The sequence below is a fragment of the Gallus gallus genome, chromosome 1 (assembly GCF_016699485.2).
Source record: "Gallus gallus isolate bGalGal1 chromosome 1, bGalGal1.mat.broiler.GRCg7b, whole genome shotgun sequence".
NCBI lineage: Eukaryota > Metazoa > Chordata > Aves > Galliformes > Phasianidae > Gallus > Gallus gallus.
In genome coordinates this window covers 176,003,620-176,026,245 of record NC_052532.1, presented here as the reverse complement: position 1 = coordinate 176,026,245, position 22,626 = coordinate 176,003,620, and the positions used below count along the sequence as shown (strand labels likewise).

Here is a 22,626-nt window from a genome sequence, read left to right as displayed (position 1 = left end):
CAGTAAAAGAAGTGCTCAGAGCAGGGCGCTCATCCTAAAAGCAATGAGGGGAAGGCTACCCAGCAGCAAAGGTTTCCAATTGCTTGTCCACCAAACTACGGCTAAGTCATTACAAAAAGAAGGCCTGGTATTACGAAAGAAAAATAGAAGCTCTCAGATACCTAATCATTAACTTGCAGAACATACAGAAGGCACTTACTTCAAATAGGAAATTCTGGTTCACCACATTTTGGGAAGACAGTGGGGAAGGAAGGCACTCCGAAGCCTAACTTCAGGCACTGGTTTTCTGACCGTGGCCAAAATGGCTCCAGCAAGAGGCTGACAGCAGTATGTCACCTTGGGCAGGAGCCAGCCTCCTCCTCCTGCCACTGCCCAATCTCAGCATGCCGAAACTTTGCATTTGAGATTCTGTGGAGGTTGATAGAGTTTTCACTTCCTCATTTATTCTATGTATTCAAGCCTTAAGAACCAGCTCTTAACATACCAGTCTTACTTTGAGGGATATTATTTCATTACCATTGCTTTTGGAAAAAGGTCTTTAAGAGACGAGTGATTCAGCCTCGGGAGTACCTACCCACTTTGCATTCCATAACCACAGCACTCATTCTTCAAGCCAAGCACTTCTCAACAAGTTAGGTTAGATTCTAGGAAATAAAAATTCAAACTCTCGTGTATTTCCATAATTCTTTGTTACTCCCAGCTCATGCTAAATGTTTTCACATGTTTTATGCTAGACACTCAAACAAAACATTTTTTTAAATTCACAAATCCTTTTCTTGCTACACCATCCGAGAAGCCATAGCAAAGCTAATTCTGCACTATGAATTGTACAAACCTGAATGAGAACTATTTCTTTGTGAGATAAAGACCGATATCCACATGGGAGAAATCAAACTCTCGCCATGAAAAGGAAGCAGCCCCGTGCATTCAGATGATGAGACCTAGAAATGCCACATGCCGCCCAGCCCTGCTGCAGACACCAGCCTGCTTCTCAGAACAGCAGCAGCAATGGTAGCAGATGTGTTAATAGCACCAGGTTGGCTTAATGTGATGGTGAATTTGGAAATGCTCCCAAGCATTGGAACAGGTTGCCCAGGGCAGTGGTGCAGTCACCATCCCTGGAAGTATTCATGAAATGTGTAGTTGTGGTACTAAGGGACACGGTGTAGTAATGGGACTCAGTAGGTAAGGCTGATGGTTGGACTTGGTGATCTTTTCCAACCTGTGTGATTCCATGATTCTGGGAAATAGCAAACTTCCAAATTTCCGTGCTCCAACGAGCAGAATAATATACAAAGCAGGGCATCAGTAAGAAGTTGATCCTCAAAACTCTAGTTCAGATTCCAGATCTTGTCAGAAATGACTCCAACCTGGTACCAGATTCAGGACAGCCTAGGGTGCTACAGGAACAGTCCAGTAGGTCAGAAAGATTCCACCCCATGTCACCTTCACCTGGAAGTCACCAGAGAGAATAACTAGGGGTGCTAGTGCATTATGCTTGCACTAAGAGAAGTGCAAGGGAATTCATGCAAGAAAACCATCAAAACAAACAAAAATCTCCCACAGAACAAATAACCTACCAGTCTGCTCTACTGTTAATAGCTTCCATACAGACACACTGATGGGTCAGGAAAAAGAAATGTTTACATTTCTGTAAACAGCTGTTTAATATTTAAAGTTAATCATTCAAATTGGAATCTAAAGAACCAGAAGGTGGGCTATAGGATAATTAGGAGCCTTCATTCTGTGTGTAACCTGAAAGCCAGAAATACAGTCAAGAACGCAATTAGATTTTCATTCAAAGGAAACACCTTAATGTAAAAGCAGTTAACTGCTACAAACAACACTGCCTCTTATTAATCATATGGAATAAGAAGAGAGAAACAAGTTCCCAGGCAACTAGTCTGCCTTCGTGTACTGAATGGAGGCTGCTGTAACGAAAACATCTGAGGAAAAGAGCTGAACAATTTTAAGACAGAAATGGCAAAATCCTTCACAGAACCTAGAAGTTACCCTAGAAACTCAGTGCAGTAATAGAGCATACTTTGGCTAAGGGAAATAATTTGCATATGTTTCCCCTCATGAACTCTGGAACCAGAGATATGTGAACCGAGATCTACAATTTGTCCTCACAAGCTGATTTACCTGAACGTGAGATTTTCACTAAGTTTAAAATCTGAATTGATACTTATTTCGTTTTTGGATCACATTCTGCTGCTTTGGCTTCAGCCAACGCTTCCTATTAGACATAAGTGGAAGTAAATCTGAACCTAAAAGGGTTCACGGAGAGTCTTCCATTTTTCACCAGTTAAATGAAAATAAAACACTGCAACTTTCCCATAGGCCACAGAAGATGGATTTATTTATTTTTAATACTGGATTTGGAGAAAGGCACGCCTGCTGGGATGCCAGCAGGGTCAAAGCATGCAACAAAAATATAAGACCTTGACAAAACTGCTGGACATCTCCAACACTTTCAGATCTTAAACCAGAAAACCTCCCAGCAGCCAGAGCTGGCACCTCACTTGCTCTCCATTTTCTCCCTCCTTACCCTCCCCAGCTCCCAGAAAAGCAATGAAACAGGAATTATTTGCCTGAGACAAGCAGTTCCACTCGAAAACATTACATACGGTCACTTCAAAATACCTACCCATGCAATAGCTCTTAACTTTTGTTTTTCCTATCAAAGCATTCTGAAAAGCAAACAGGATTAATAAAAAGAAAACAGAAGCATGAGTGATCTTTCATTTCTTATTTTATTTTTATAAGCATCTCGCTCCTTTTGCTTTGAAAGAAGTCTTTACCTGAGGACCCATTTCTCAGAGCATGCATGCACTACACAGAGCACAATGAAATCAGGAACCTTCTTTGCAAGGTGGCCATAAAGGCCAGGTACAAGTTTAACAGGGTCTCTATCACGTCTATGGGAAAACCTTATGGATAACAGTACAACTCTTACTACATAGGTATCCTAGGAGACCAAAGAGCTTTCACATTTAAAAGCTTATTTCCCAGCCATGCTCTCAGTATCCATCTAATGCACTTACAAACAATACAGACAGCTGTGAGAGGAGGAACTTGTTTTAATTTCAGCCAGAATGTACGCTGACCTCTGCTAACCTCTGCACAAACACTTCATTTTATTTATGTTTTTCTCAGTAAAAAGATGTCAGAAACCTCTTGCAATTAATGAAATGCGTTTTTAAACTTGGATTTTACAACCGAGCAGAGCTAGGATTCTCAAATATTTCCAGAACACGATTCATACACAAATCATTTTACAAAACATCAACCTGTTCAATTCATTTATCAGAGAACCACGTAATTTAGGAAATACCCTCAGAAAGAGAAACATTAAAAGAAAAAAAACAACAAGAAACAGAAAGCACAACCCATCTAATTTAAGCCTCTTCACGCTTCGGGTTAGAATCACCTACCCACTCAAAACAGGCTGAATTAAGGGGTTTCCTGCATTTCGTGTTCGCAGCTCTCCCGGAGGGTCCAGCCCGCATCTCTCTGAGGCAGAGCCCTCATCACCCAGCTCCAATTCCCTGTGAGCCCCCGGGCAGCTGGCACCGAACACCCATCCCAAAGCCCGCGGCAGCCCGTTGCCTCCTCGCTGCTTCTTACCCTTTCATTCCCAGATTGAGAGGAGGAGAGGAGGCAGCCCAGCACGCAGGGCAAGGAGAACACGCTGCTGTTCTCATGGAGGAGGAGGTGTCTATCACATGACAGCGGAGAACTTCAAGGAAAAAGGTTCTCGGCGTGCTGCCGTACACAACTGAACTGATTCACCAGTAGGCAATTAAAACAGGGCCAGCCCCTCCCGTAGCTGCTGCAGCATCCCACAGGGTTTGCTTTACTTACAGCAGTAAATTCATCTGATTCCCAATCTCACGTGGGTAGCTGGGGCTCGGGGAACACCGACGGCAGCCAAGGATCCACTGCCGCTCTTACGCTGCGTCCTTCTCAAACGCAAAACCTAACATTAACATTAACTGCGGGCTAAAATGTCGTCAGCGATTTCTCCTGAATGCATAACGAAGCAGGGCTACCGGATCTGGTGCTTTCATGTTTTAAGCACGCCCGGGGAACACGAGCGGGTGTCACACAGAAATAGTTGCAGTAACTCCGTGCGTACAGCAGAGCAGCTTTACCGCACACACAGGACATCTCAGCTCTCTGTCATGCTGCCATGTGCTGCAAACCTTATGCAAACCCTATTCCAGTCACGGCCTTTCCAAATAAATAAATAAATAAATAAATAAATAAGCCAACAGATCAGATGATACAACATTCTTTTCCTATCTCCTCTTCCTCGAGTACTTTTCTTGGCTCTTTTTGGCTTGATATGGTTTTAAACAAATGAGGTGGGATAAAGAGCATAAAGAAGAATAACGTTTCTTTTGCTACAGCAGTCAGCTCCCAGTGGGGCCAACAGCCCAGTGGGACAAATGAGAAGTGAGGGCCATTCCCTCCCTCCTGTGAGGTAAAACCTGCAGCTGTACTTCAAAGACCTGGGAAGTGCTACAGATGCTTTTCATGTCTGTTAATGACAAAGGTGCTTAAACGATGGCCTCACTGATACTTACCCTAGGCTAAAGGGGTTTTGTCTGGTTTTGAGTATTTGACAGCAATACACTGTTTCATCAGGGGAACCAATATGAACTAATCTGGGAAAAAACATTCGTTAGCACACCTACGCTGCACCTACGTGTGGCTTTCTTTAGCATGCAAGCGTCACTAAGTGAAGAAAAATACCAAAAAGACAAAAGAAACTCCAACAAAACAATTGCGGGATGGGGAAATGGGGAAAAGACATGAGGAGCGGCTGAGGCCCCCGTTGTGCTCAGCCCGGAGCAGGGCAGGCCGAGGGGAGGCCTGATGGCGGCTGCGGCTCCTCACAGGGAGCGGAGGGGCAGCGCTGAGCTCTGCTCTCTGTGACAGCGACAGGGCCCGAGGGAACGGCATGGAGCTGCGTCAGGGGAGGGGCGGCTGGGGGTGAGGGAAAGGGTCTGCACCAGAGGGCGGTGGGCATGGAACAGCCTGCCCAGGGCAGTGGGCACGGCCCCAAGTGCCGGAGCTCAGGGAGCGTTTGCCAGAGCTCTCAGACATTGGGTTTGGATTTGGACTGGTCCCGTTTAGGGCAGCACATCCTTTCAAGAGCATGAACTTATTCCTCCATCAACGTGGAGTTCATCACACAGATTTGGTACATTTCACAATGTGTTGCAGTCAAGGAAATTCAGACTTGATTTCAAGCAAGCTCATCACATGATCACAGCATTTAGTGTCCTAATAAATATCTAGCAATATTTTATTTAAAATCCTGTATTAATCTCAACCTTATTTCCTAACAAAGAGGTAAACAACTTTTACCCTCATTAAAAAGTTGAGAAATGTGCACACCATCACCAAAACATAATTAATGCACAGCCTTTAGAAGAGTCCAAAGGAGCAATTTAATTAACCACCCGCTGATTTCATAAGTGACAAGAACTCACAAAGGTAATGGCACCTTATAATTGAAAAAGTTCCTGTTTATTTAGCTGAGCAATTGTGCTGCTCTACACTGTGCATAATTATGAGGAAAAATGTTTTGAACTCATTACATTCTAACTTTGTAAGAGTGAGGGAACAACACAACACGCAAGACACATCCTCAACATATTCCACTCATTTAATGCCTTTACCTAAGAAGCTCAAAGTCACTAGCAACTATGAAGGTCTTAACCTTTTATGAACTCTTGATGGGCTGTTTTTCCTCAGTTTATGTATGGAAATACGGAGCTCATCCAAAGATATTTGTTTGTGGCACATATCTCACCCTGAATGAGTAGGAAATACCAAAATAGAGTCGTTCCTGGTCTGAAACCAACAGCACTAGCTCCCCCCAAGAGCACAGAAGAGAGGGAAAAAAAATACTGGTATGCACTTCAAACAAAATATTGCCTAATGAAGGGATTTAGTTTATACCTGTGGTTCTCTCACTTTCATACAATGGGATCCTCTATAAGCCCCAAGAAGTATTTCTGTTGAAGATCCTGTATACTCACTTTGCAATCCTCAATCTTTTTCTTCACGTGGGAAAGCTTCCCTTTTGCTGCTACATCCTTTATTAAGGGTGAAAAGGAGCAGCTTTTATTGAGCTAGGAAAATAATGTAACAAAATACATGAAAGCCTTTCTCTTTTCTCTCTTTTTTTAAAAATTTTTTTAGGGATATGCTGAATTTGTATTCCTGCTAGCACTCACAAAACTCAAGATGACTTTGTGCTGTTTCTTTATAACCATCAAAGTCTACTTGACTGAATACAAAGTAGTAACAACTGAATTTATAAGCTGTCCATCTCCCTATCCAATGGATGCAGGGAAACCAGACATTCGTACCTGTTTTGCAGCATATATAATTTTAACAAGAAAAACAAACTGTAGAGATTCAGTGGATCCACAGACTAAAAGCCTTCACTTGCAGCACACCACAGAACAAGCTGCAAGGGCCTGACCCCCCAGCAGCCCTGGTATGCAAGGATATATGTAAGCAGCTGCCTCGTAAAACAGTCTGAGATTGCCAGTTCCACCTGTCCCTGGGATGACACACATGTGGCATTGGCTCTTTGTCCATCTGCCACAGGAAAAGTGTCTCATAATACATATTATGCCATTAAGTGCTGATCCCAGCAGTATGGCTGTGGGATGTATCAAACTGAAGCCGTGAGCTTGTGAGCTTGCACACATTAAATATACATTTCTACAATTCTTCATCTAACAGAGATCTTTACTATTTGGTATTAGCTATTTGTGCTAATTTTTCCTGAGAGTTTCTCATTCTTCAGAGTTAGGATATTTGCTCAAGCTGCAGCAGACCACAGTCAGGCCTACCTAGCCACATTCGCTGCCTGTCCCAAATACCCCTAAACAGCCCTTTGAAGTGTGAAACCCTCCATTACTACTACACACCACGGTTTATTTACTAATTAGAGGAGGAAAGGAGGATTCTTAAATAAACACCGTAAGGCAGCCTATTCATTTTTCTGAGTCTTTTCTAAGTCTTCCCAGTTTTCAAGTGTTAACTCCAAAAGTGCTCCCACCAAACCTGCAGGTCACAGGGGCTGCCCATGCTCCCTCACTCTTTCCTCCTTCCTCTGAGGACTGGCAGGCACCTTACCATGGAATTGAACATGGAGCTGTTTTCCAGTGGTTAATTCTGATGACTCCTGCATGTTTTCAGGATGTATTTATTCAGCCTGTAAAAATGGTTTAGATTTTCTGCTTCTGAACGCTGGAGAGAATATACAGCTTAAATTGTAATACATGATTCAACAGCCTGCAGCTTCCAAAATGATCTGGACTGCACAATATTGCTGACTTGTTCCCACCATTTACTACTGCAGTAAACTTTATCAGAATTGCCTGCTTTCTTCCATGCTGCTAAGAAATTTTGGAAGAAAATGATGCTTCAGAGCTCCTTAAAAGAACTTTGTTTGGTGGGCGTGGTGGTAATGGGTCAATAATCAGACTACATGATCTCTTCCAACCTTAACTGTTCTGTATTGATGACATTCCTCACCAACAACTGCACTCAAAGTTTCCTATGCAGTCTCACCTGGAGTAAGCTGCCATGGCACACAGATTTCACCATGCCAAGTAAACGAGATTATAAATATTAGAACAGAGCTAGTGGAAGGCTTAACCATAAAATATTAGTTCTAAGTGTCATATTCCACTGGAAAAGAGTCTCAAAGAGCCACATGGTTAGTGTAAGCCATCAAAAGTCAACTGGGCTGTGGGACAGAGAAAAAGGAAAAGGTAGTCCATAACAGTACAGGGGAGCTCTGATTCTTACAGATTATCAAAACTTACAATTGACAAAAGTAGAAATGTAACTACAGACACTGAACATCCTCAAAACCCGCCTTCAGAAATTCCTGTACTGATCAAGTTGTTTAATTTTTAAAGAAATTAAAGGATACCTATTTCTCCCAAGCTCTCTGCCACGTAGATGTTAAGTGCTGGAGCTGTGGTGTTTGGAGGCTCATCTGTGGAACTGCCACTTATTATCTCAACAGGCAGCGTGAAGGGGAAGTCAACCACTAAAGTCCTCGCTCTTGCCTCCTGGTGAACTCTGAACACATTTCTATGGAAATGAAGGATGGATGCAAGAAGGCAAGTTTTTAAGTTATCGAAATACATAAAGAAAAGAAGTTCATTTTACATCTCACACAGGCAAAATAAGTCTTATGCAGTGGAAATAACTGTTTCTCCTAGATTTGTTTCTGCTTCCATTAGGTTGCGGCACAGAGAAGTAACTTAAATCAAGGGATTTACAACTCTTTAGATAACTGTCACAACAATAAAGCTCACCATATATATTCAACAATTTAACTCAGAAAAGCTATTTTTTTGCTATTTTAAAAAGTTAGCTTACAAGTAAAATGTATTTCATTATCATTCCTAGCAGCCAACCTTATTTAAATTTTACAAGAAAAATGAGCATTAACAATACCATTTCCTGAAGGAACTGGGCTTGTTCAGCCTGGAAAAGAGAAGGCTGTGGGGAGACCTCACTGAGGCCTCCCAGTATCTAAGGGTAGCTTACAAACATAAGGGAAATCAACTTTTTACACGGGTAAATAGCTATAGGACAAGGGAGAATGGTTTTAAACTAAAGGAAGGGAGATTTAGGTTGGATGTTGGGGGAAGTTTTTTACTGAGAGAGTGGTGAGGTGCTGGCACAGGCTGCCCAGAGAGGCCATGGATGCCCCATCCCTGGAGGTGTCAAAGCTGGATGGGGCCCTGGGCAACTTGATCTGGCAGCTGGCAACCCTGCCTGCATTAGGGAGGCTGGAACTTGATGATCCTTGAGGTTCCTTCCAACCCAAGCCATTCTATGATTCTACAAATTTCATGCTTAAATACAGCTTTAACCTTTAAACTTCTGACTTAAACACAAATCACAGTGCTCATTTCTTGCCCTCTCTGCCACCAAAGAAGGCTTACATTGGATTTTTACCACTGAAATGCCACAGTAGCTGGTGTTTTGCTGCAGAACATAATTTATTAAGTGACAGTCTTAACTTGAGGGCAGAACTACTGCTGCCAAAAATCTCATCTCTACAAAGTTTCTTTTATATTCTCAAAACAAGGGTGAATAGAAAATAAAGCATGGTCCAAAATGTTTTTCAGGTTTTCTCTGCACATACACAACCTAACCTGACACCAATTCTTCTGTATAGAACTGAGCGCTGTTCAGCCCACTGAGATTCTTCAGCTGAACCATTTACATCTTTTAGCACATAGTTGGTAGCAGCTATTTGCATTTCCCAGGCTTTCCTGTAACTTGGAGCGGTAAGAACAGCCTCAGGGTGGCTTTCACCAGCATTATCTCATTTCAGATCTCAAGAGACCAGGAGAAGCAGGCATACTCAGCCATGGCATCTCAGCTGAGGTGCCTGCTAGCTTGCAAAACCAGAACTTCTCATGCCATCTCAGATAAACCTGACAGTCTCCTAATATCTCTATAAGCACCACAGCAAGGAGAATATTTTGAACAAGCCCTATGTATGTGTTATCTGCTGATTTTTGTTGTGGGTTTTTTTTTGTTTGTTTGTTTCTGGGGTGTTTTAGTGCATGGTTGAATGAAACCAAAATTAGAAGGAAATCATTCAAACAAGATGCAGGTTATCTGCCATAAAACTGACATGGCAAGCAAATTTAGAACTCCTTAATAGCACCACATGAGAAGAGGAGGCTCAGGGGAGACATTATAGCTCCCTACGACTACCTGAAATGAGGTTGTGGTGAGGTGGGGGTCAGCCTCTTCTCCTCTGTAAGTAGTGATAGGATGAGAGGGAACCACCTTAAGTTGTGCCAGTGGAGGTTGGATTAGGAAAAATTTCTTCTCTGAAAGAGTGATGAGGCACTGGAATGGGCTGCCCACAGAGGTGGTGGAGTCACCATCCCTGGAGGTGTTTGAGGAGCATTTAGATGCAGTACGAAGGGACATGGTTTAGTGGGGAAATATTGGTGGTAGATGGATGGTTGGACTGGATGATGTTGGAAGTCTTTTCCAACTTTGGTGATTCTATGCCCCTAAACTCAGTTTTCCCAATAAGAGGAAGGTGCCCCAGGCATATTTTACATGCAATTTCTTATTAAAAAAAAAAAAAAAAAAAAAAAAGTACATTAGGAGTTGAGGACAAATTTAGTTCTTTCCACACAAAACCTACCTTCACTTTGTAGCCTTATAAGCATCAGGACTCACAGAAACCTCTTAAATAAAACACTGAGAAAATTTTTATTCCAGAATCACTTTGCAATGTAACTAGAATGGTACTTCTCCTTTGCTGCAACATTATTTTGTGGTACTAACTCAAAAGTTCAAACCATTTTCATTTCTTTATTACCAGTAGCAATCTAGGAAATGCTGCCATCAATAGTAAATCTACATGAAGTCACACTCCTCCAGTGCATTTTGTGCATAGCAATCAGTTCATAACGCAATCCTGCGTTGTTTAAAATTCAGTTTATTCTTCAATTACTCTGCTAGCTCAACTCTAATTTATTATATTTTCTGGTACATTTGATTTTGGATATTATGACATCCTGGCTCATGCCATTAGAGGGGAAACATAAAATGGTGAGGATGTCTAGAGACAGCTAGAGAATAAGATAGCAACAGCCTGGAAAATTAAGAATATCACTGTCTGTACTCAGCTAAACTTCTCCTGCGTTAGCAATAAAAAATACGTTGGCAGTATTTCTCCAATTTTCTTCCTGACATCCAGGAGTAGCCTCAGGGGCACCATAAACCTCAGCAGCACAGAACAGCAGCTCAGGTACAGGGTGAGCTCACTGGGCACGCACGGCAGATTTGCAGTGATAATCAAAGCCAGAAGTGGTGAGGTCTGTCATCAGGCAAATCACCTCAGCAAGCAAGCACTGTTCTCATGTGTCTTCCCACCTTTTCTGTCAGACTTGTGGAAGCTTGGCCTAGAGGTGATCCTTCCCCTCTTGCCAGAACTCATGAGGCTAGACCTGGAGTGCTGGGTCCAGTCCTGGGCCTTGCAGTACAAGAGACACCTGGGCATACCTGCATCATCAGCAAACTTGCTGAGGGGCACTCAATTCTGCTATCCGGGTCATTGATAAAGATGTTGAAGAGCACTAGTACCAAGACCGGACCCCTGGGGAACACCACTCCCTGCTGGCCTCCACCTGGACATAGAGCCATTGACCACAACCCTTTGCCTGCAACCGTCCATCCAGTTCCTTATTCTCTGAGCAGTCCACCCTTGATATCTCTCCAATTTAGATAAAAGGATGTGGTGTGGGACCACATCAAAGGTTTTGCAGAAGTCCAGGTAGATGACATTAGTTGCGCTTCCTTTGTCTGCAGTGATGCCATCACTTCATCACAGAAGGGCACAGTATTTGTCAGACACTATCTGCCCTTGGTGAAGCCATGCTGGCTGTCTCAGATCACATCCCTGTCTTGCATGCACCTTCATAACATAGTTTCCAGGAGGATCAATTCCATGACTTTCCCAGGTAGAGACATGAAGCTCAAAATCCTCTAGATTTCCAGTTCTTCCTTTCTCCTTCTCTTAAAAGAAAAAAAAAAAAAAAGGAAGTGATGCTTCCCTTTTTCCAGTCAGGGACTTTCAAGCCATGACTTTCTGAACACAATGGAAAGTGGCTTAGCAATCACATCAGCTGGGACAGTTTAGAATGGAGACAAGATGGCTCAGAGGGATCTCATCAGTGTCTAAATACCTGAAGGGAAGGTGCCAAGAGGCAAGAGCCAGGCTCTGCTCAGTGGTGCCCAGTACCATTACTGTGGGCAAGGAACACACGGGAATTTCCCTCTGAACATCAGAAAGCACTTCTCTGTCATGGAGGTGATGGAGCACTGGCACTGGGTGCTCAGAGGCTGTAAAGTCTCCTCCTTGGAGATCTTCCAAAGCCACCTGGATACCCTGCTCTGGGTGTCCCTGCTCAAGTAGGGTTGGGCCAAGTGGCCTCTAGAGGTCCCTTCCACCTCAGCCATTCTGTGAAGCCCTTCTGGAGCCAGCCACTACATTGGAAGGCACAGGGAACAGCTGTGGGCACTGGGGAGAGCAGTTTGTCTTTCCATCTGCTACTTCTCTGCTCTCCTCTCCAGCAACAGCTGGGTGTCCAACTGCTTTTTATCTCTTGCTCCGGCTTTGGTGCCTGGGGGGAACCATAAGGGGACGTCACAAAGAAGAGCCAGGGAATTAGTGTGGAGGGAGGCCAAGGGACAAGAATGAAGCTGCACAGAGGACAGGTGACATCTCCTGCCCCAGCCTTCCCGCTGCCCTGAGTGCCAAACACAGACACAAAATGCCATCTCTCCTGCCACTCAGCACATGTAGAAGAAACTGAGACATTTCTAAATGCAACCGATACTACCTACATTGATTTATTTTTTTTTTTAAGCCTTGCATACCCTTGGTCCTAGCTACCAAAGGGCATTTCTTTCTTTCAGCATCCAAGGTGAAGCAACGGAGGGCAGCTAAAGCCCTCACAGGGATGTTTCTCAAGACTGCGGGCAAAACCAAGGGCTTGGAACACATTCACCTTTGGGCACAGCGCCAAGCCCACCTGCTTACTCAGGGTTTCGCCAGCAAAGGCAGCTATCACCATACCGATTTGTCCTTCGAAGGTGCATCCTATTGCGCTTGCTTCTGCTGCTACACCTTGCATGCGGACTCCTGCACACACAGAGGAAGGATGTGAAGTGCAGATGTTGCTGGAGAAGAAGCCATCTGAATGTCTGATGTTTTTCCCCCACAGCAGATGCTGACAATTTCAAGCAAGAGAAAACCCTCGTGCCTGCATAGCTTGTACCCTCCCAAGAAATTCCACACTGGGATTTGAAGAAATTATATGAAAGACTGGGATGCAAGAGATTCCCCTCACTCATTAAGCACGGGACCCAGGATAATGAAGCACCAAACTGCACAAGTGCCACAATAGTTACTCTCATTTTAGCGTATGGTTATTATGAAAAATATACTGAGCATATTCTTCAAAAGCAAATGACAGCATCAGCTCCAACTGTTTTCTCCCTGGAATTCCTTACACTCATAAATGATTTGTCTATATTTACACTGCAAATCAATTCGGATGCTCTGGTGCCCTGGTGTACCTGCTCTCATTACTCTGTATTGCAAGTGAACTGTGAATCAAGACAGGAGACTCAATTTCACCTCCCAGTGTGAATACAATAATCATCAATAATTTACATTAGTCAACTTCATTTGGGGCACTGCCTTGTGAATGTGATGGAGACTTAAAAGTACGCACCGAGTAGGATTTGTATACAGCATGATTTGATAATCTGAAAAATCCCTCAGTAAACAAAGGAAGTTCACAGATAATCGTATTAAAGATTAGAGTTGTTTTAAAACAATGAATAGTGTATTCTAGAACATCTGGGAAGAAAGATGGTGGTTTTAAAAATCAAAACCTTGGGGAAAAATAGTTTTCCCCTCAAACACAAACAGTATTTCATTTTATTAAATCCTAATCCTCTCCAATTCATGTAAAGCAGAACACTTTTCCACTAAAGAGTTTTATCAATGTACTTAAATACAATTTCATAAATACATATTTAAATTCATTCAAGTTTTAATATTTCATTGTCATAGAATCACAGAACCATCCTGGATTGGAAGGGATCTTTAAACATCACCTCCTCCAAGCCCTGCAATGAACAGGGACACTACAACTAGATCAGGTGCTCAGAGCCCAGTGCAGCCTGGCCGTGAGTGCTTCCAGGGACAGAGCATCCACCACCTCTCAGGGCAACCTGTGCCAGTGCCTCATCACACTGATTGTAAAATAACTTCTTCCTTATACCTGATCCATATCTCCCACCATTTGCTTTGAAACCATACCCCTTATTCTACCACAACAGACTGTTCAGCAGAGTCTGTCCCCTTCTTTCTTACAGCCCCTGTTTAGATACCAAAACGCCACTTGCAGGTCTCCCTGAAGGCCTCTCTTCTCCAACCTGAACAGCCCCAGCTCTCTCAGCCTGTCCCTGTAAGGAGCTGTTCCATCCCTTGGATCATTTTTGTGGCCTTCCTCTGGATGCACTCCAACAGCTCCATGTCTCTCCTGTACTGAGGACTCCACATCTGCATGCAGTACTCCAGGTGAGGCCTCACCAGCAAAGAGCAGAGGGGCAGGATCACCTTCCTTGCCCTGCTGCTTTGAATGCAGGCCAGGATACAGTTGGCTTTCTGGGCTGCGAGGGCACACTGCTGGCTTATGTCCAACTTGCCATCCACCAGTACTCCAAAGTAATTTTCAGCAGGGCTCTGCTCTATCCTTTTGTCCCCTAGCTAGTACTGATAGCAAGGGTTTGCTGGGACCCAGGTGGAAGATATTGCACTTGAATTTGTTGAACCTCATGAGCTTCTCTTGGGCTCAATACTCAGTCTCTTAGCCTGCGTAGATCTCTTTGGATGGCACCCCCCCCTTGGGTGTGTTGACTGTGCCACACAGCTTGGTGCCATCCACAAACTCACTGAGGGTATACTTGATCCCACTGTCGGTGTCACTGATGAAGATGTTGAAGAGCACCTGTCCCAGTACTGAGCCCTGAGGGCACCACTTGTCACTGGTCTCCATCTGGCCATTAAGCCACTATGATCAGTACCCACTGCTCCTGATGAAACAATTTGTTATTCACCATTTTTGCTGTTGCTTCAATTTTATTTCAAATTTGAAAAGCAGGTTTATTTTAAGTCAGAATATAAAGCTTATCTTTTTTTTTTTTTTTTTAAGACAGAACTTATGGACTACAGCATCATACAACACATTTTCCTAACAAGAGCAACTCAATGTCTTTTTATATGCACCTATGCATCAGATGGAAAATGAAGACAATAATTCCTATGTTATCTTGTAAAAAGTCTATTGCTTTTCCCATCACTAATTTACTGTTTTCCAAACTTCTGTTGTGGAGATTTATGTGAACCCCCTCCCCCAATAAAACCTGTTAATGACATCTTCTACAATCAATGTTGTTAATATTTATATAGATCATCTATTTTAAGAACACATCATTGAAGCTCCTCACCACTGTAATTGCTGACAGCACCAGAGGAATAAAGTTACTCCACAACTAGAAATAAAAGCAAAGCTACAGAGGGAACAGCAGCTAAGATGGTAAAAAAAATTAGTCTGGATCAGATTTCTGTGGAGTCCCTTTACCTACTATATTTCAGCTTCTTTATATACCAAAAATTGTTAATATGTAGAAACTTACTATATATAAAGTTCCAATAAAGGTAGAATGCTAATGAGATTTGTACCAGCAGCAATTCAGCCCTAGCAAAGGGATCCCATAATGGGTGCCTTGCTATAATCACAAAACAAGGCTGAATTCAGTAACTTTCCTGCAAGCAGAAGCAGACAGAAGGATGCCTGTGCCCACAGAGGACCCCATGGAGTCCCAGATGTGGATTTAATTGTACAATCAAGTTCTAGGGATGACTGAGTATTATTCAGCATGTTCATCATCTAAAAATCTACATATAAGATACAGGATAGCAGCTATTCCTAATACCTATTAGTGCACTGTAGGGAAGTCTCTCCCTCTTTTCATCTCATTTAGCCTTAAAATGTAGCAGGTTTTATGGTACGTGTTGCCTCATCTACTACAGCAAAACACCTCTTCTACTCTGAGTCAATATCACAGCTCAGACAGAACCTCCCTCTTTGCAATGACAGCATCTTGTCATTACTGCACCCCAACTGCACTGCAGCTCTGCAAGGCAAGTTCCCTTCACTAAACTTGAGCTTGTACTTTAAAGACAAATGGGAGCTGTTGTGAGATCTGTATTGTTGTAATAATTTATAGGAAATAACATGTCAAACTGTATCCAAAAGCTCTTCATCAAACATCCTCCACTTCATAATGTCACGACACTGAGCGATGAACATTTCCTGGCTTCACAGCTTTCCAAACTTTTCAAAATATTATTTAGGAAAGTATTACACTCATGTGGCATTTCTATACTAGCATGACACACATCTCTTCCTGCTGAAAAAAGAACTGTAACAGTTTCATTTCACACTCCAGTAAATGGGAATTCTGCATTACCACTCACTTTCGTGTTCATTTTCCCATAGATTCTCTTTTTCTGCTTACATGGCAAGACAGTTCGGGTCAAGAGCACAGACACTCGGGGCTGCTGATTCTCCTTTTTACTGCTACTCATTTATCTTCACTTTTGGATTACTGGTGTTTTAGTTTCAGCTTGGACAGAACTGTTTTCTTCAGAGTGCCTGCTGTGATGCCGTTTTCTGGTTCTAGGAGAAAGCCAGCGCTGATAACACAGCAATGCTTATAGTTGCTGCTAAGCAGTGTTGGACAAAGCCAAGGCCATTCACAGCAAAAGACCCAAGGAGCTGTGGGGAACAGGATGAGGAAAGCTGACTTGCAGTGGCCAAAGGGATATTCCATGCCATATGACATCGTGTGCAAGGAGTTCTGAAGGGGGTAGCAGTTCGCCTGGCTCTCTTCTGCTGCTTGGGGGTGAGCTGGGCATTGGTCATGGGATGGTGAACAATAGCTTGTGCATCACTTGTTATATACACACGCACACAGAGAGAGAGAGAGAAGGCTAATAGTTGTGACTGTCTTAGTAAATAGTTTTATGTCAACCCACAAGTTCTATTTTGTTCTTTCAAATTCTCTCCCTCGTCCCATTGGGAAGCGGGGGAAGTAAGTGAATGACTGTGAGGTGCTGAGCCACCTGCCTGGTTAAACCACAACAACTGGAAAGTTAATTTTCCCTGCAGAAGGCAGAACCACAGTCAGTAGGTGAGTCAGCAGCTATCAGTCGAAATGGATTTCAGAGGGGGAAAACTCCACGCAGCTACAAATGCAAATATTATTTATACTGAACCATGCCCATGCTGTTAGAATATAGCATAAGAGCCTGCTCTGCAGACAGTGATGCCTAATTCAGCTCCTCTCACTTCCAACAGGACAGACACATAGCACAAGCTGTAGGATATGATGTATCAGCACTGAGCAGACATGCTGAGCCATCCAGCAGGTAACAGCTACTGCACAGCGCTTATCTGCCAGACTAAGTGGAATTTTAATGGGTGATTTGGAAAGGAAACATTTGTTTGGTTGTCTCTGAATTCCTGTGAAGCTTTGTTATGTCCATGTGAAGATCCAACAAACATCTTCGTATGGCATTTAGGTACAATTCACAACAGATCCATAAGCACACAAACACATCTGCATTTTTAGCTCCCCGTAACCTCAATGAGAATAGCTTCACTTTTAGCATTTTAAAGGCATTAAAATAGTTCAGAAGCAAAAGGCAATTCTGAAGGCGGTGCTGAACAAAGAGCATTTCATACTCCTTTGCTATAAGGCAGGACACCTCACGATTTTTAAGGCTTCAATCTTAATTAGAAGCAGCAGTGACAGCTCAGTAATGGACTACTTGTAAAATAGCCCTGCAATGGACTTACCCTAATTTTTAGTTAGCATAAAAGCAGCATCTAGCACAGAAGCAGAACTATTTTATTGATTCATTAGGATCTGCATGTTAGGTAAGCTTCATTTACTCATCCAAAAGGCTGAGAGATCTCCTCTGGAACAAACAAGTAATAAAGACAGGAAAGAGGCTGCACAGCAGGCAGTCCCAGTCAACCTGCTCTCAAAGATGCCTGACTTAAAAAGTGTTTAAAAGCTTTAAAAAACAAACAACCTTCTTCCAATTATAAATAGAGGCAGCTTCATGCTGGATGAAGGGTACGATTAAAGCTATATGAACATAAGGGAGTTCACAACAAACTCTTAAAAGACCAGAAAGCCTCTGGAAGAAATTAGGATCTATGTGGTCTGGGGGTGCATCGGCTTTCACTTGTAGTCATTTCAGTCTGGTTACAAACAAATTTTAAACCCGACAAAAGAACTACAGCCAGAGAAAATGATGATGTGGAGCAGGGGAATAAGAATAAAAATGCATTAGAGGATGGACCGTTGATAAGCAAAGCAGCAACAAGGCTTCCCCTGAATGAGGTAGTATAGCTGATAGTTTTTTTTCTTTTCCCCTATAACTTGGAGCCTCCAGATGTGTAGAAGCAGCTTGAATCCATAAACACGGGCCTTATGAGGAGCTACGTGTGTTGGAATTGGGATGTGGTCAGCCTAAGAGCTGAGGGGGAGGAGGGGGATTCTTAGTTATGCTTTGGTTTTGCATGTGTAGCAGGTGGCAATGTCAGGGGAATGATCCTGATGACATCGCTATGCCAGTGGAAAACTCAGCATAGGACTATTACACAGACACAGAGAACATCTGCTGATGCAGCTCATTTCCTGGGATAGTAAAACAAGGTATCCAGACAGAAGCATGCTCACACTGTGACAAACTAAATGCATCGCCTAAGAAGGCTCATTGAAAGCAGCCAGCCAACCTCCCCACGCCTTCCCCCCTAGAATATCCACCAGAAAACTCATGACACATTTGGGTTTTGAAGTGTTGCGCGTGTATCAGAACAGCTCACCACATGCTGGTCCTTATAGAACAAACTAAATTCCTGTGGCAGAACAAGCTGGCTTATCTGGATACCATACAACTACTGTAGGTACCTGTGCTCGCTCCAGAGCACCAGCCCGTAGGTGACTGACAACATCCCAGTGGGCTCCACTGGCTTGTGCAAGCTCTTGGGAGATAGTCGTGAAAACACAATACTGTAATGTTATCCGCAGGGGCTGCAATGGGGGGACACTGCAAAATCATTCACTGGGACATACAGAATGTCCCAGTGCAGAAGCAGGAGCTGGCCACCCATTTTCCCCAGTGTATTAAGCAATGTGACAGCACTACACCACTCCAGTCAATGCCTTCCAAAATCCCATTCTTCAGCCACAGTTCCCTGCTCTCTGCTCAGATGCAACCATGTGCTCCTGTACTGTACAACACCTCCAACTGTGCTCTGTTCCAAGCAACACTACAGCAAGGACAAATAAGGTTACTCCCATATTCTTCATGATCTAGAGCAACTTATTTACAACATTTTAAAACAGTGTCTGTACATGCATTGGATATATTCCTCAGTCAGACTGATTTTTGCTCTAAAAGCAGCAGTTCTTCCTAACCATTCTGTGCACTCCACTGAACAGTAGCCAAGCATTAGAGAACCTGTAAGAAAATATGAAGACACGTTTTACTGTGGAATGAAGGGAGAACTGCCAAATGCAACACCCACCACCCAACCCAAAGCAAAGCAACTCTACCTTTCCACAGACTAGCAGGCAAACATTAACTTAGAACGTAATATTCAAAGGATTGCAGAATTATTTGAGTTGGAAGAGGACTTTAAAGATCATCTAGTCCAACCCCTCTGCAATGAGCAGGGAAACCTACAGCTCGATCAGATGCTCAGAGTCCCGTCCAGCCTGACCTTGAATGCCTCTGGGGACAAGGCACCCACCAGCTCTTTGGGCAACCTGTGCCAGTACCTCACCTCCCTGATTGTAAGAAATATTTTCCTTGAGACCCTCCTCTTTTCAGCCCAAATTCTAAAAAGGAATTCCAAAAACTATCAGTAATCATAGAATGGTATAGGTTGGAAGGGACCTCAAAGCACATAAGGTACCAACCCGCTGCCATGGGCAGGGTTGCTTCCCACCAGCTCGGGCTGCCCAGGGCCCCATCCAACCTGGCCTTGAGCACCACCAGGGATGGGCTGATTAAAATGAAGAGATTAGAGAACAAAAGGGGCAGACATCCAGGCAAGTCTGTACCACCACAACCACCTGATGGACGCAGCAGCTGCCTGCAGCACTGCAGTGCATCTTGGTACAGTCCCACCTGTATCCACAGAGCAGGCAGCATCCCTCGGTGCCAAGCCAGATGCCACTTGTACTGTCTCACACAAAAGAGAGCACGGTCAGCATGAAAACACATGACAGGTTTAGCCTATGAACTTTGTGAATATAAATCCTGACCCTGAAAACGTTTACATGCAGGCTTAGCGCTAAGCCTAAGAACAGGCCCACTAATTCCAAAAGAAATACTTGGATGTTTAGAATTAAACATATGTAAGTACACAGATCTGTAGAATTGGGGACAGAAAAAAGCACACACCACAATTGTATGGGTTTTTATCGCTCTGTAGATACCGCAGTGTAGCAAGTACATAATTCATGATATTTAAAAGAATTTTCATCTGCAACATGCCCTGCAGCTCCTCAGCAAACACCACTGACCTAATAAAACAATTAAGAACCACAGGACCTGATGGTGCCGTGTTAAATTGCTTCTGCAGACCAAACCAACTGAGAATTTCCCAATACCAGAGACAGGCCACTGCTGCATCTGATCTGCCACCAGGCACCTCTTACACCAGGGAGCGTTTTAGCAGAGTGAATGCTGCTTTCTTACCCATTGCAGACCAGAATATCTCACGGCTCTTTAAGCAAGCAGCATCGGGCTGATTGATGACACCAATTTATATTAATCCAATATCTAATACCTATCATATGCTTACACATTTTACTTTTAAGGTGTTATCATTGGTACTGCATCTCCTTAACAGTCGCTTCCAGCTACATCAAGCCATTTTTTAAGAGCACAGGAAAAAGTGAGATTTAAAAAAAGGGGGGGGGGGGGGATATTTTCCAGTCTCTTACAGTAGGCAGTTGTAGCTGGAAGCCAACAAACCTCTGCTGCTTTCAGTTAAAGAAGCTCACAAACAGACACCCAGTTTGGAGCTCACAGGCCGTGCAGTGCAGGTGAAGGCTGATGACAGTGCCAAGTTTCATTGAGGTCGCCAAGGCTCCTGTGAGAGCAGATGCCCAACATACACAAAAGCCCGCAGTATCAAAGCCAGCATTTATGCAGCTGTGTGTGATAGGTTTCCATAGGCTTAATTTTTAAACGAACTTCACTGTCTCAAGAGAGCAGAACTTTTCAGCCAGGCTGGCACTTCTTTTGCAAAGTCCATCCTTCAGCTGCAGCTTCATGTTAAATGATGCTTTGGTTAAATGCAAGGTGTAAGCCTACCTTAGGCAATAATGTTGATTTGCCCATTGTAGACCTGAGTCCAAGGCTCTGGACTATCTCTTGCTGAAGCCACAGACCAGAGCTGGAAGCCAGGACAGTTAGAAGTTCATTACAGAAAACTCTTGTTAAAAAATTGTGCATTTTATTGGCATACATTCCAAGTGATTTTAGAATTTCCCTAACACGAGCACTTCATTTTTCTTTATTTTAAAGAACTTAAAAAGCCAACAAAAGCAACGCCCTGACTGAGCACAGTGCAATCCTTACAATTTCCTGAATCTGGAGTCAACCATATAGAACCGCTTTCAGGCAAGAGGGGACTCCTCACTCCAGAAGCCAATGCAAGAACGTCCCTGACAGTTTTGTGGCTCCCAAAGGTGTGCTATTAAACCTTGTTTCCATGTGGAGGGATTTTAATGAAGTCACGGCAGCATATGGCACCGCCGTGTTTGCTCCCAAGCGGATGGCCGCCAACCGGAGCCATCTGATGTCCCCCCTAAGCTCCCTGATCTGCGGCCGTATTGAAGCTTACAGCAAAGCTTCGTGGAGCCGAAAGGAAGACAACGGTTTGCAAGCGCACAGAAATCAGTAATTCACACTGTTTAACGGGGGCTCAGCCCAGAGCTGGGTCTCTGCTGAGCAAAAGCTCCGGTGCGTTTATGAGCAGCAATGCGTTTCCACAGACCATCAAACGCGCCCCAAAGCCGATCCGTGCCACTTCCACTTCGCACACAGAGACCAACGCAAGCCCACGAGATCACGTAATTAAAAAAAAAAAAAAGGAATTAAACGAAGCTCAGCCGTACTTAACGGTGGATTCCTACAGCAGCAAACAACCAACGCCCCGCACCGGGAGCGTCATGGGGCCGTCCCGCCTGTCCCACGGGGCCGTCCTGCCTGTCAGTGCCACAGCAGTCGCTCCCCGCTCGGCTGAGCACGAACGCAGAGCGAGGAGCACCGGCAGCGACACAGCACGCCTCGGGAAAGTTCAGAAGGCGCCGCATTTCAAGTTTTCCAACCGCACCTTCGGCGTACACGAGCGGGGGAAAAGAGAGCAGCCTCGCATCGCGGCGCGGTGCGCACTCCGGCAGCGGCAGGGCGCGCACGCAGCCCGGCGCTGCCCACAGCTGTCCCTCCCCCCCGCCCTCCCCACGCAGCGGCAACGCGACTCCGACGGCACCGCTTCAGGAGAACTCCCCGGAGCGGCCCAGCGGCCCCGCACCGTTCCCTCCCTCCCGCACTTGTTGCGGCCCCGCAGGCCCCGCCGCAGGCCCTGCCCCGGGGGAGCCCCGGCCCCCGCCCCGCGGAGCGGCCCCGGCGGAGGGCGGCGGAAGGCCGGGCCGCCCCGAGGGGACCGAGCGCGGCGCGGGGCACGGACTTACCGCGGCGGCACCCGGCTCCTCCCGGCGGCGGCCGAACTCCGGGCGGCACTCGGCGCGACGCCTCCCCGCCGCCCGGCCCCGCTCCCCGCCTCCCCCGGGGCAGCGCAAGTGACGCCGCGCTCCGCCACTCCGGCGGCAGCCCCGGGGCGCGGGGCCGGGCGCGGGGCGAGCTCA

At 44.7% G+C, this 22,626-nt stretch overlaps 1 protein-coding gene across 9 annotated transcripts in view; it reads right to left on the bottom strand.

Moving 5' to 3' along the window:
- LOC101749023 (ligand of Numb protein X 2) overlaps positions 1–22,503 on the bottom strand; it is a 58,416-nt gene extending 35,913 nt beyond the window's left edge. For 4 of the 9 annotated variants that reach the window (XM_015278832.4, XM_025146839.3, XM_046909939.1 and 1 more), the window contains exon 1: positions 200–3,705. The gene's annotated coding sequence lies outside the window, so the exon portion shown is untranslated. Of the gene's footprint in view, positions 1–199; positions 8,137–22,452 lie in introns of those variants that run through there. The other 5 variants (XM_046909942.1, XM_040703966.2, XM_015278845.4 and 2 more) reach the window with 3 other exon arrangements.
- Between the last annotated feature and the right edge of the window lie 123 nt (positions 22,504–22,626).